General features: G+C 48.3%; 1 protein-coding gene across 5 annotated transcripts in view; it reads left to right on the top strand.

Annotated features, from left to right (window-relative positions):
- Window positions 1–1,841: 1,841 nt before the first annotated feature.
- LOC137623351 (selenoprotein N-like) overlaps window positions 1,842–14,062 on the top strand; it is a 153,237-nt gene continuing 141,016 nt past the window's right edge. For 2 of the 5 annotated variants that reach the window (XM_068354176.1, XM_068354180.1), the window contains exon 1: window positions 1,842–1,930. The gene's annotated coding sequence lies outside the window, so the exon portion shown is untranslated. The other 3 variants (XM_068354177.1, XM_068354178.1, XM_068354179.1) reach the window with 3 other exon arrangements.

Consider the following 14,062-nt stretch of genomic DNA (forward strand, 5'->3'; position numbering starts at 1 on the left):
CTTTCTCCTAGAAGAACTTCTTAGCATAGCTAAAGATCCTCTTCTACCCTCACCAAGAGGAAAGTAGCCCCTGAATAATTACAGTGTAGTAGTTAACCTCTTCAGTAAAGAAGATTTTCTTTTTCTGTTTTTCCAGTCTATGGGGAAAGAGAAGAATATCTAAAAAAAATATGACAGACTATTCGGTGTATTTGTAGGCAAAGGAAGATGATCTGCAACTAGAGAGGGGTCCAGTCAAAGGATTGAAAGAGTCTCAGACTGATGCCTCACTTGAAAGGACATAATAACTCTATCGGTACTATCTCAACTAGTGACTGGTGCCTTGGCCAACATACTGCCTATGAATACCTAGAACTGTATACTGCAATCAGATCTTGTAGGTCCTGTAAGGAACAGGCTTTCCATGTGTGATAGAACCGGGAAAACAACCCTTAAAGTATCATATTTCGAGATTCTCTCTTCACTACTGAGGTAAAAACCATTTGTCGTGTCATAAGCTGCAACAGAAACGAAGAATAACGAAAGAAAACGTATTAGATTCACTTTGGGGAATATTAGACGGTAACTAAACTATGTTATGTTAAACTTGCATAGCAAGATATTTTGAAAGTGCATCCAGAAGTGTATGAATTTAAAGAAACTTTGATGTTGAGTTTTTGTGACAATAATTGATATATACAAAGATGCTACCTATTTCAGTAAACATAATTCTCCCCTATGAATTTGAAGTACATGTTAACGTAGATCGGCGAAGAGAAGTGGTGGGGAAATGAAAACAAATATAGTATGATACAAATTGTTGAGCTACAAGTTTACAATTTATTTGATTGTAAAAAAAATGAATAAACATCTAAGACAATGTTTGGTGTTGTTATTATTATTATTACTACTAGCTAAGCTACAACCCTAGTTGGAAAAGCAGGATGCTATAAGCCCAGAGGCTCCAGCAGGGAAAATAGCCCAGTATGGAAAGGAAAAAAGGAAAATAGAATAATCTAAGAAGAGTAACATCATTAAAATAAATATCTCCTACATAAACTATAAAAATTTTAACAAAACACGAGGAAGATAAATAAGATAGAATAGTGTGCTCGAGTGTACCCTCAAGGAAGAGAACTCTAATCTAAGATAGTGGAAGACCATGGTACAGAGGCTATGACACTACCCAAGACTAGAGAACAATTGTTTGATTTTGGAGTGCCCTTCTCCTAGAAGAGCTGCTTACCATAGCTTAAGAGTCTCTTCTACCCTTACCAAGAGGAAAGTGGCCACTGAATAATTAGTGCAGTAACCCCTTGAGTGAAGAAGAATTGTTTGGTATTCTGTGTTGTCAGGTGTATGAGGACAGAGGAGAATATGTAAAGAATAGACCAGACTATTCTGTGTGGATGTGTGTAGGCAAAAGGAGAATGAACCGTAACCAGAGAAGGATTTAATGTAGCACCATCTGGCCAGTCAAAAAACCCATAACTCTCTTGCGGTAGTGTCTCAACGGGTGGCTGGTGCCCTGGCCAACCTAATACCTATGAAATATTAACAACGTTGACTATAAATTAACAACTATTTTGTTCGGTAAGATATGCAGATGTACTTGAAGTATAATTGTGTGTGTTTTTTTCTTTTTTTTCTCTCGTTCAAAGACTTTCTGCCCAGCTGTTGGCGCTCACTTTAGTATTGTTCTTCCATGTATCCAGATTGTACTCGGCTTTTAGGCTTTATTCAAATATTATTCATATAAGTAATATAAATTTTCATGTAAACATAACAACTATTAAAAATATACATATGTCCAAGATACGCAAAATGATTTTTAGTATTCATAGAGCTCATACGAATTAAGAATCATTATTAACTTGTCGTCAAACTGAACATTTTGTATTGTTATTTGTCACGTAAGCTGAATACACATAGACTACTACGAGTACCGTAGGTAATTTCAATAAATATTTCGTACTTAAATTGTAAAGTGTTATAATCAGTGTTATGTGCTCAATTTCTGTGATTAATTCATCGAATATTTTTAAAACATATGGAGACTGGTTCTGTCCTTGGCTATAGGACAAGTTGAGGGCAAGTTCACAGTGTTGGTATATACCATACTCAATTCAAAGCAACACAAACTATCATACACTAGAAAGTAAATCCTCACAGAGTATAGATAATTGGTGTTATATCTTGAATACTGACCACGGCCCCAGTCCACATGGCATCCATGTATTGCTAGGTAGGGTATGAGCAGGGTACAATTATAGAATAGTACAATGAACACTTATTTTTCTTTAACACAATTTTCCAAGAACGATTTAATCAACGTAGAAGTGTGTGTATGATAGCGACCACCTGTTAATATGATGACGGCAGGCTAAGAATATGTCGGTGTAAAAGGGGGTCGTTAGCCCCCTCATTTTACGTATGGATGCATCTTGTAGGTTAGGTTGGGAAGTTTGGAGCCTTTGTATATCAGCGGCCAATCCCTCCTTCAGAGTGCATAAAAATGGACACAAACTAACTTAACTCTCCCCCTTAACCTAACCTACAAGCCATGTTCTTACCTACTTATCTAACGGGGAGCTAACAGGCCACTGCGAACCCCTTAAACTGCCGTATTCTTAGTCAGCCATCACCATACATATAGGTGGCCGCTATCATACATACACCCCGGAAGTTTAGGTTAGTGGTGTTCTTGTGTAGAGGCTTTGCAGAAAAACGAGCAATTAGAAAATAGGAAGAAAATTGCCGTTTTCTGTGCACGAGGGTGAAACTGGCCGCTGGTATACTAAGGCTGCTTGCCACATTTCAATAAATTGATACTTTTACGTTCATTTAAGCCCATAACTATGAATAGCACGGTAATAATAACTGAGGTAATCAAATTCTAAGTTTGTATAATTGATAATCTACTCTTGAATACTAGCCCATGGGCTAACGCAGGTAGCAAAACGTTCCTCTTGCCAGAACATAGTCGATGAGATAATGTCTAATTGCGAGCCAAGTGAGCATACTCAAAGCAAAAACCAATTAATCATTAACTCAATTAAGTAGAATTGTCTTTGTAATACATTAAATACGAGGAACACTTTTATGGACGACTCCATAGGAATTGGAACGGAAAGTCACGTTTTCTATGCATCCGGAAGTCCTGGCAAACAAAATCTCCCGTGTTTTTACTGTGTTTCATTACTATTAATCAGCTTTGACTACAGTATAATAACTTTTTTTTGTTCAGTAACAAATACAAACCACGCTATTTAATATTGGTAATTACTTTCGGCATAGCTGAAAGGACGAGCCATTAGAATTTTAACGAGGGTTTACTACCCCACCGCTAGTTAGCAGGGGGTTAGGGAGGGTAGCTTGCTACCCTCCCCCCTCACACACCTGTGTGGTAAGTTCACTTTGCTATTGAGCCGGGTGCTAGACGGACGTGTCCGCGGTCACCCTAACCTACACGACAGCCATTATTAATCTTTGTTTTTTGCTTTTTTCTTATTCTAGAGTGTTGTAAAGTTGGCCTTTACAATGCGGAAGTGTCTTGGGTTGCCTGACCACCCTTGTGGGACCTCCATGTCGTCAATAGACACCAACCCACACACCTTATGCCCTTATTGTACAGGTCAACGGTGTGATAGTGGTAATGTATTTATTGAATGTAGGGAGTGGTCTACCTCCCACTGGGAGAGGTTTTCCCGACGCCGGAAGAAGAAGTCCAAACGGGATGTTTCTCCTTCAAAGGTTTCTTTGAAGAAGGAAAATCCTATAGACACTTCTTTCGTGGCCCAAACCTCCTCCAAAGCTCCCACTCGATCGGCTTCTCTCGAGAGGCCGTCGAGTGGTAGCGTAGGCCGTATTGTTGTTGACCGATCTCGGGGTTTAGGAGAGGGAGTTGCCTCCCATAGCGAAGCAGCTCCTCCTCCTCCCCTGGGGGAGGATTTAATTGTTTCTCCTAATGTGAATGTGAGTAATAATGATCTTTTACAGCTTTGGGCTTCCTTGGGGCTTCAGGGCTCGCTCTCCAAGGAAGCCCTGTTTGACATGATCAGGTTGGGAGCAGCTGTCAAACAGTCACCGACGGTAGCAGAGGTTGACCCTCTGTCTGTCGTCGAGGCTGTTGTGGCAGAGGCTTCCAATGAGAGTGTTCAAACCTCTGCTCATGTTGTAGCTGAAGGCTTAGCTCCCCCCTCCGAACATCTTTCGAGGGGGGAACTAAGTACAACGGTCTCTCCTGCAGGTGATTCCCCCCTCCCCCCCCCGGGGGGAGTTCACTGACAGAGACTCTTCTGTGGAGGACTGCCGATGGTCTGCCTGCTGCTCCCAGAGGACGTATAAGACGTAAGGCTCGCCTTCCTCTTCGTCGCCGAGGTCTACCTTCTCCTCACAAGGGTGTTAGGAGGCTCCTCTTCGGGTCTTCATCCTCGCAGTCCGCTGCAGAGGAACCTCGTCCTTCAGCGACAGTTCCTGCTACTTCTTTGGACCTGGACCTCTCCGCAGATCGTTCCCGATCTCCTTCTCCTGCCAGACCTGCTGACCTGCCGTCGCCCTTCCTGGCTGCAGATGCGCTGTGGGCGCCCACCCATCCCGTTATCCAACGGGCACCGGTCCCTTCGGGGCAAAAGGGGCTTTCACACATTGTGTGTAAGTCCCTTAAGCGCCAGGTATCCCCTGTGCGCCAATGTTCTCCTGCGCTACTGCACGCAAGTGCTCGCTAGCGCTCACCTGCACGCCCACGATCTCCTGTACGCCCACGATCTCCTGCTCGCCCGGCAGTTCCAGAGACAACGCGCTCATGATCTCCTGCTCGCCAGCGCACCACTACGCGCCCTCAGCCTGATGCACGCCCACGGTCTCCTGTTCGTCAGCGCTCTCCTGTTCGTCAGCGCTCTCCTGTTCGTCAGCGCTCTCCTGTTCGTCAGCGATCTCCTGTGCGCCAGCGCTCTACTGCGTGCCATCATTCGCCTGCTCGCCCACGATTTTCGGATCTGGGTTCCAGAGGGAAGACTTCTTCCTTCCCTGCTCACCAGCGCTCTCCACCGCACCACCGATCGCCGACGCTCCACCGGATCTCGTCTGCTCGCCTCCGCGCCGTCGCCCGCAGTCTCCATCGCGCGTCCACTGCTAGAACTACGGTTCCAGATGAGCGCCCGCGCGTTAGGGATATTTCCCCTGCGCGCGCGCCCACCGGCTTCGCCCTTACGGGCCCTTTGGGATCCTGTGGCTACACACCGTCTGAGGTCTCCGGAACGCGCACCTGCGCGCCAACGCGTCCCTTCACCTGTGCGCCCACGCGCCCCTTCACCTGCGCGCTCACGCGCCCTGTCCCCTACGCACCCACGAGCTCCTTTTCCTGCGCGCCAACGCGCACCCTCTCCCACGCGCCAACGCGCACCCTCGCCTGCGCGCGAGCGATTGCCCAATCCAGGCAATAACCTATCGCGCGAACGCCAGCGCGATTCACAGCGAGTTCCCACACGAGAGGCTGCAGGACAACGCGCGGTCAGGTCGTCCTCATTGCAACCCCCCCCCCCGTTAACGCAGGACAGCGCGCTCAATGGAGGGAGGGAAGTCTCCGGACAGGTCCAGGAACATTTCTTCCACAGCTTCTTTTCAGGCAGACCCTGTTGTAGTTTCCACTCCTAGTGATCTTACGATCCCCTTCCCTCCAGAGGGTGTTTCTGACAGCGCTATTGTCAGTCGGCAGCCCTGGTTTGGGCCCTTGATCAGAGCGGTTGCGCAGGCTTTCAACCCCGCTTTCTCTGAACTAGGCCTCAAATCAGCGGCAATCTCGGCCCCCCTGAAGAGGAAGAGAACTTCTCCTAGGGCGAAAATGGCTTCTCGGAAGTCTTTGAGGAAGGCTCCCCCCCCCCCCAAGACATTCTCTCCCTCCCCTGTGGACGAGAATTTCCTTCCTCAGGGGATTCACTTGAGGTGAGGCGTTCTCCCATCGCACCAATGGGAGAAACCCTATCTCGCGCTGAGAAGTCTTCCCTGGTGGAGGTGGAGAAGTGCCCCCCACCATCTTTGTTGGAATCCTGCATCCCTCCCAGGTGGGAGTCGAAGGACTCCAAGACAATTCCGAAATCTTCTTCGAGGATCAGACCAGAGCCAGCTAAGCCCGCAGAGAACGTCCATGGGTCCCCCTAAGAAGAGTCTTTGGGGACTGGAGACCTTGCTGCTAGTCCATCAGGAGGAGAGCCGCAAGAATCGGGACATGCCTTCTGGCAAGTTCTGACTCTGATGAGGAACCTTAACGGATTCGTAAATCCAGAGATTCTTCCTCGAGAGGGCAAGGACACGGTTCTGGACCGAGTCTTTGGTACCCAGAAGCCCCTTAAAGCCAGCGCGGCTTTGCCTTGGTCCCAGGGGGTTAAGAGTGCCAGAGATAAGGTTGAGAGCCAGCTCTCCGAGCTTCCCTCCTCCAGCCGTTCCAGTGCCGGAAACAAACTCCTCCCACCTCCTCGTGTCCACCAGAGGACGTACTTCGAGATCATGGAGGAGTCCTGTTTAGATCTTCCCCTCCACCACTTGGTGGAAGAGCTCTCCAGGGGAGTCCCTCTTGAGAGACACTCCAACCGGCCAGTGTCGTTCTCGGCCTCGGAGATCCTCAGCCAGGAGAAGGTAGCGAAGTGGGCCATGCAGGCAACTTCGTGGCTGGATATCTGGCTAGGGTCTCTTGGCATCCTGATACGATCCGAGGACTTGTCTAAGGAGAGTACCAGGAAGGCCTTGGAAACCTTCCTTCTTTCAGGCACTCGTACCATCGAGTTTCTAGCCCACCAAGTCTCGAACTTGTGGGCAATTTCTATCCTGAAACGCCGAGATGCGGTGTCTGAAAGATTTAATTCGAAGGTACCCAGCACCGAGGTCAGTAGGCTCAGACATTTCTCCCTTTAGGGGAGTAGTCTGTTTGAGCTGAAAGATGTAGAGCAAGTGGCTGAGAGGTGGAGGAAGTCCAACCAGGACTCCCTCCTCCATAGGGCTTTAACATCAAAGTCCTATTAACCTCCAGCACCTCAACAACCTCGCCCTACAAAGACGACGAAACCGTCAGTAGCAGCAAAGGCAGCGGTGTCCAAGCAGCCCTTTCCTGTCAAAGACAAGAAAGGCAAAAAGTCTTCCATGGGAGGGAAAAATCCTAGGGGGAGTGGCCCAGGCCGCAAACGCTAGGATTGGCAATCCCCCTGCATGTCCACCGGTGGGGGGGATGCCTTCAAAGTTGCGCAGACAGGTGGCAGCAACTCGGGGCCGATTCCTGGACGATCTCTGTGATCAGTCAAGGATATCGCGTCCCGTTCATAACATCTCTACCTCCCCTGACAGCAAATCCAGTGTCGTTGAGTTCTCTTGCCATGGGATCGGCAAGGGGGCAAGCCCTTCGGGCAGAAATCGAGACCATGTTGAAGAAGGGCGCTCTCCAAGAGGTCCTCGACGGGTCCCCAGGCTTCTTCAGTCGACTCTTTCTTGTAAAGAAGGCGTCTGGAGGCTGCAGACCATTCATCGAACTCTCAGCTCTGAACAGGTTTGTCAAGCAGACACGGTCAGACTTGCAGTGAGACCGCGAGACTTCATGTGTACACTGGATCTGAAGGACGCGTACTTCCAGATCCCAATCCATCCGTCTTCAAGGAAGTACTTAAGATTCAGCCTAGACAACAAGATCTACCAGTTCAAGGTGCTGTGTTTCGGTCTCTCCACAGCACCTCAGGTTTTCACCAGTGTTCACCCTGATATCTTCATGGGCACACAGGATCGGCATCCGTCTCCTCCGTTATCTGGACAACTGGCTGATCCTAGCAGACTCGAAGTCAACCCTTCTTCAGCACCGAGACAAACTTCTGGGAATTTGTCAAGATCTAGGGATCATGGTAAATCTCGAGAAGTCTTTTCTGCTTCCTACCCAAAGACTCGTATATCTAGGCATGATATTGGACACCAATCTCCACAAAGCCTTCCCATCAGACGACAGGATAGCAAGGCTGAGGAAGGTCGAAAGTCATTTCCTCAGACGAGACGAACTCCCAGCCCAGTCATGGTTATGTCTCCTTGGCCCGTCTAGTTCCCAACAGTCGTCTCAGAATAAGATCTCTGCAATGGCCACTCAAGTCTCGGTGGAGTCAAGGACACGATTCCCCGGACGTCTTGATCCCTATGGGTCTAGCGGAACAGACGAACCTTCAGTGGTGGGGGGCAGACGAGAACCCTTGAAAGGGAGTGGATCTTCTCGTCCTCCCTCCGGATTTGATGCTGTTTTCGGACGCCTCAAAGAAAGGGGGGGGGGCACGTTCTGCACCACAGGACCTCAGGCCTGAGGTCAGAATCAGAAAAGTGCCTCCATATAAATCTTCTAGAGATGAAGGCCGTCTTCCTGGCCCTTCAACAGTTCCAACAGCACCTGGCGGGTCACTCTGTGGTGGTGATGAGCGACAACACCACAGTAGTGGCTTACATCAACAAGCAGGGAGGTACCTTTTCAGAACAGCTATCCCATCTTGCAGTAGAGATACTGAGATGGACCGAAGTCCACTCGATTCCACTATCGGCTCGCTTCATTCCAGGCAAAAGGAATGTGCTCGCCGACAGTCTGAGCAGAGCGTCTCAGATAGTGAGTACTGAGTGGTCTTTGGATCCTCAAGTAGCCAACAAAGTCCTGACTTTGTGGGGTTCCCCGACTGTGGATCTGTTCACGACAGCGTTGAACTTCAAACTGCCGCTGTACTGCTCCCCAGTCCCGGATCCCAAGGCTCTCTGGCAAGATGCTTTTCAACAACGGTGGGACAACATCGACGTATACACCTTTTCCCCGTTGTCTGATGAGGAAGGTACTCAACAAGACCAGAATATTGGTCAATCTCTCGATGACCCTCATAGCTCCGCTGTGGCATCACGCGTAATGGTTTCCGGTTCCGGACCTTCTGCAACTCCTTACGGAGCCTCCGAGAGAACTCCCTCCGTGACACGAGCTACTCAAACAACCACACGCCAACATTTTTCACAAAGCCGTAGCTTTGCTTCGGCTTCACGCCTGAAGACTATCCAGCATCTCCTCGCTGAGAGAGGATTTTCGCAACAAGTTACGGAAAGGATGTCTGGACACCTGCGAAAGTCATCCGCAGGGGTCTACCAGGCAAAGTGGAGAGTTTTCTGTGGTTGGTGTCGTGGAAGGGGTATCTCTCCACTCGATGCCACTATTCCAGCAATAGCGGAGTTCTTCGTGTACTTGTGAGAAGAAATGCGCCTTTCAGTCTTGGCAGTGAAAGGCTATCGCTCAGCCCTAAGTCTAGCCTTCAGGCTCACAGGAGTGGACATTTCTTCTTCGCTGGAACTTTCCCTACTCATACGTAGTTATGAACTTACCTGCCCTCAGTCGGAAGTGAGACCTCCTCCATGGAACATGGTTCGAGTTCTCAGGTCTCTTAAGAGACCTCCCTACGAACCATTACGCCTGGCTTCAGATCGCTACCTGACTTGGAAGACGGTGTTCCTACTAGCTTTGGCGTCAAGCAGTTAGTGAACTTCATGGTCTCTCGTATGACATCGCCCATTCAAGGGGATGGGGGGAGGTAACGTTCAGCTTCATCCCTGAGTTTATTGCTAAGACTCAGAATCCGGGAGTGCCGGACCCTTGGTTCGACTCCTTCCAGATTTTGAGTCTTCGTTCCGTAACACATGACCCAGACCATCTCCTATTGTGCCCTGTAAGGAGTCTGAGGCTATATCTGAAAAGAACAGCTGCAGTTCGTCCCCAAGTGCAGGTATTGTTTGTTAGCACCGGGAGGTCGAAGAGGAGGGTTACCAAGAACACCATCTCAGCATGGATTCGAAAGACAATCCATCTGTCCCTGAATCCAGACCCTCCTCCATCACGTCACCCTAGAGCTCATGATGTCAGGGGTGTAGCTACTTCCCGGGCCTCAAAAAGAACTTCACAGTGACGCAGGTTCTACAAGCAGGGGTATGGAAGCGCCAAACGACCTTCACAGCCCACTACCTGCAAGACAGGAGGCTGCACAACAGCTGGTTTAAACATCAGGCTCCTTAATGGACAAGTAGCAGAGGGTTGAGGGCATCGTTACCCGGTTTTAGTCTGCATGAAAGAAAAGGTATGTCTGGCCCTTATTCTTTTCTTCATCCTCCCCTCTCTTGGGGAAAGCAGCATCCTGGGTTCTCTGCACAGGTGACCTCAAACCACTGCAGGTAAACCATGTTTCCTTGTGTTCCTAGTATTAAGTTAATACTGTCTCGTCCCCATACCCTGACGAGGTGGTATTGGGAGAGTCCAAGCCTAAAGTTTCCATCTAAAGAACTTCAGGTCAACTTCCTAGGACGAGTCACACATATTCCTTCACACACAGCTTACGTAGGCCGCAGCCCTTGCATAGCAAGGTGCGAGCGAGGTGCAGGGACTCTTTATTGTTGAGTGCTGACACACTCAGATAATGAGTCCCCGGGCAAAAGCCAGTATGGCTGGGACTTATTTCACCCTTCCTAAGGGTTGAGTCACCCATATTAAATAACGTGGTTTGTATTTCAGTTACGGAACAAATGACAAATTCGGAGATAATTTGTATTTTTCCTAACTATACAAACCTTAGCTATTTAATCAAACTTGCCTGCCAGCCCTGTCCCCCGTGGAGTCCTACCTCTAGGCAAAGTGAACTTAACACACAGGTGTGTGAGGGGGGAGGGTAGCAAGCTATCCTTCCTACCCCCCACTAACTAGCTGTGGGGTAGTAAACCCTCGTTAAAATTCTAATGGCTCGTCCTTTTAGCTACGCCGAAAGTAATTACCCATATTAGATAGCTAAGGTTTGTATAATTAAGAAAAATACAAATTATCTCCGAATTTGTCATATTATGATGATTATTACAAAAAAATTTCATTTAAATATCTTACAATTAGGATGGTACACGGTATATTTTAAGGCATTACGAATGTAAGTGATGATGATACCTGATGCAAAGCCATAGGTTTTCAGTTATGTAGTCGACCCACCATAACTGAAAACCTGTGGCTTTACAGGTTCAAAGGCTGCTCATGAATGGCTGAGGCAACGGGCAGTGACATTGCCTTATCCTAAAGAACAATGCCCTAAAGACTGACCATATATACATATGATCAGTGCCCAAGCCCCTCTCTACCCAAGCCTAGGACCAAGGAGGGCTAACCAGTGGCTGCTGATGACTCGGCACATAGACCTGTAGGCTTCCCCCCCCCCCCCCCCGTCTTTAGTTCACAAAGATGGTGAGGTTGCAGCAACCAAAGGAACTAACAATTTTGAGCGGGACTCGAACTGTAGTCTGCTGTTCACCAATCAGGGATGTTACCGCATCGGCCACAACAACTCAGGTTATGTCATCAATAGCCGTTGAAACACCTTAGAATACACCCTATACAAGTCTTCTGTTATGTTATTTATATCCTTTTTGGGGTGAATGTAGTTCGTTAGGAATACCTAAACTTTCTTATTACTTGTCAAATTGATTTTTTTTATGGGAAAAATTTTGTTTATTTTGGTCTGAAGCACATTACGATATTGAATAAAGTTAGTTTTACAATTCATGAAATATTACGTTTTAGTACTATACACTATAACCTTGCGAGGGTAGGGATACTGCTCCTGTTTAGGTTAGGTGGTGTACTTGTGTTTGTTTCTTTATAAAAAGTGGGGTTTCAGTCATAACTTTGGAAATTTTACACCCGGTCTGTCCCAACAAATTACAAGGGCTCCATAATAAAAAATAGTAATAATAATGAAATTCTATCAAAACACTGGGATACATGGAAAGCAGGCATTTTAAATTTTAAAACCCATTTTTCAATATTAAACTTACCCGATAATCATGTAGCTGTCAACTCCGTTGCCCGACAGAATTCTACGGGAGGGATACGCCAGCTATCACAATACTAGAAGGGGGTGTACTCACCAGCGCCACCTGTGGCCAGGTACTACAGTACTTCTTGTTGACACCTCCTCAATTTTTCCTCTGTCGTGCTTCCGGCAAGACGTTCTGGGATACGCTTATGATCTTGGAGTATTTTCACGGCTTTTGGTGAAGTATTTCTCTCAGATTTCGGCTGTCGCTTTACTGGAAAACTTTTATATTAGCTTAGATAGCTATTATTTAGTTCTGATTAATGGTTAACAATCTTTTTGCTTGATTTGGAATCCCCACTTGGCTAACTCTTCGATTCAAGATGTCTGACATTTCACAAGCCCCACCCCATAGACGATGTAGGTCTTGTAATAGGCGTATTCCGAAGGCCTCGGTAGATCCTCACACCGCTTGTTCTGACTGTAGGGAAAGACCCTGTCAGTTGGAAGATCGATGTGAGGAATGCGCCGGACTTTCGGAACTTGATTTTGTCCGATTTCTTAAGTATTCAACCAAGTTAGAGAGAGAGAGAGTTAGGAGGAGTTCTTCTCGCTCTTCACTTTTTTCCTCACCTCATGATCCCCTACCTTTTCCTCCCCCTGTAGTGGCTACCCCCGAACCTACTATTTGCCCTCAACCTGATATGTCTGTTGTTTTGCGTGCCATTCAGGCTTTAGGTGACAAAGTGGAGTCGGTGGTTAGTGATCATAAGTCTCTTATGGCCGAAGTCAAGGAACTTAAGGTCAAGAGTGCAGTGGGTGGTAATAGTGCCAGTGCTGTGACGAGTGCTAGTGTCAGTGCAGTGCCAAGTGCTAGTGTCAGTGTCAGTGTGGTGCGTGAGGGTACTTCTGTGCGTGCCAGTCGTCCTCCCAGTCCAGGACCTCTTGCAAGCTCCCAAGCCCAGGGGAGAAGCAATGTCGAAGGGCAAAAGGGTTCGGCAGGCCTTGATCGGCGCACAGAAGTATCCTCGGTGGTTGCGGGCGTGTCTTCCAGAGACCGTCACTCCCACCCGCAGACGATTGAGCCCGTCTTTTACTCGTCTGCTGAAGAATTGTCAGGGAGGAAACGTTGGACTCAGGTCTCAAGACCACTCAAACGCAGAGTCCAGACCTCAAGAGCTCTACAACCTGGCTGCAGTCATTGGATCAGCTCTGACTCGCCGCAGTCATCAGTTGAATGCACACCTCCTAAGAGGAGTAAGGTGCTGCCGCAACAGATCTCTTCTGTTAAGGCTTTGCCTCAGCAGACCTTAGTGTCTGCCGACCCCAAGTTGACTCTGCTGCAGTCCATGCAGTCACAACTTGCGGTCTTGATGCGTGAGTGTCAGGCTGAGAAGGTTACACCTCCTCCTGCGATCGCTCCGCCTAACCGCAGTCCTGCCTGCCAGGCGTACGATGTTGAGGCTCCTCAGGATACCTTACCACGTTCTGAGTTGACAGTTTCCAGTGGGGTGCAGCTACCTCCGCCTTCCTTAAGGCAACCTCAGCAATGGGAACAGGAAGCTTATACCTTACTTCCTCCGCTTCCACTTGCAGTTCCACCAGTGAGGCAACACTCTCTTGAGGTACAACAACCTCTCCCATCCATGAGACAGACTCCTCAGCTCTCGCTGCAGCGACCTCAACCCTCCTCAAGGCGAGAGCCTCAACACCTTAGCCTTGCGCCTCAGGAACCTCAACTCGCGAGACAATTACTGCGTTCTGCGCAGCCACTACCTCAACGCTCGCAGCTCACACCTCAGGAACCTCAACTCGTTCCTCAGGAACCTGCTACTGCGCATCCACCAACCTTACAGCAAGCGCAACTCTTGAGTCAAGACACTCATGCCAGGAGTCAGCCTCCTCCACCCATGCGCCTACCTTCTGCTACTTCTTTTGACCAGCCTTTGCAGCCTGAGCCTCAGGTGTTTCCTCAACTTAGACTTGAGGAGGAAACCACAAGTGTTTTTGCTCCAGCTCGTGCAGATTCTGCTGTTCAGCATACCTTACCTCTCACTTCGCTACACTCTGGTGATGAGGTTTCTGATGATGAGGCTGCACACCTGGATCCCTCATCAGACGTGGATGAATCCAAGTCTTCTCCGCCTCCTATTGACTTTCGTAAGGTCTTGGCTCTTTTCAGAGAGGTATACCCAGACCATTTTGTCTCTGCTACCCCCCGCTCTCCGCCATCTGAGTTTTCGCTGGGCATGCAG

The sequence above is a fragment of the Palaemon carinicauda genome, chromosome 30 (genome assembly GCF_036898095.1).
Source record: "Palaemon carinicauda isolate YSFRI2023 chromosome 30, ASM3689809v2, whole genome shotgun sequence".
Lineage (NCBI taxonomy): Eukaryota > Metazoa > Arthropoda > Malacostraca > Decapoda > Palaemonidae > Palaemon > Palaemon carinicauda.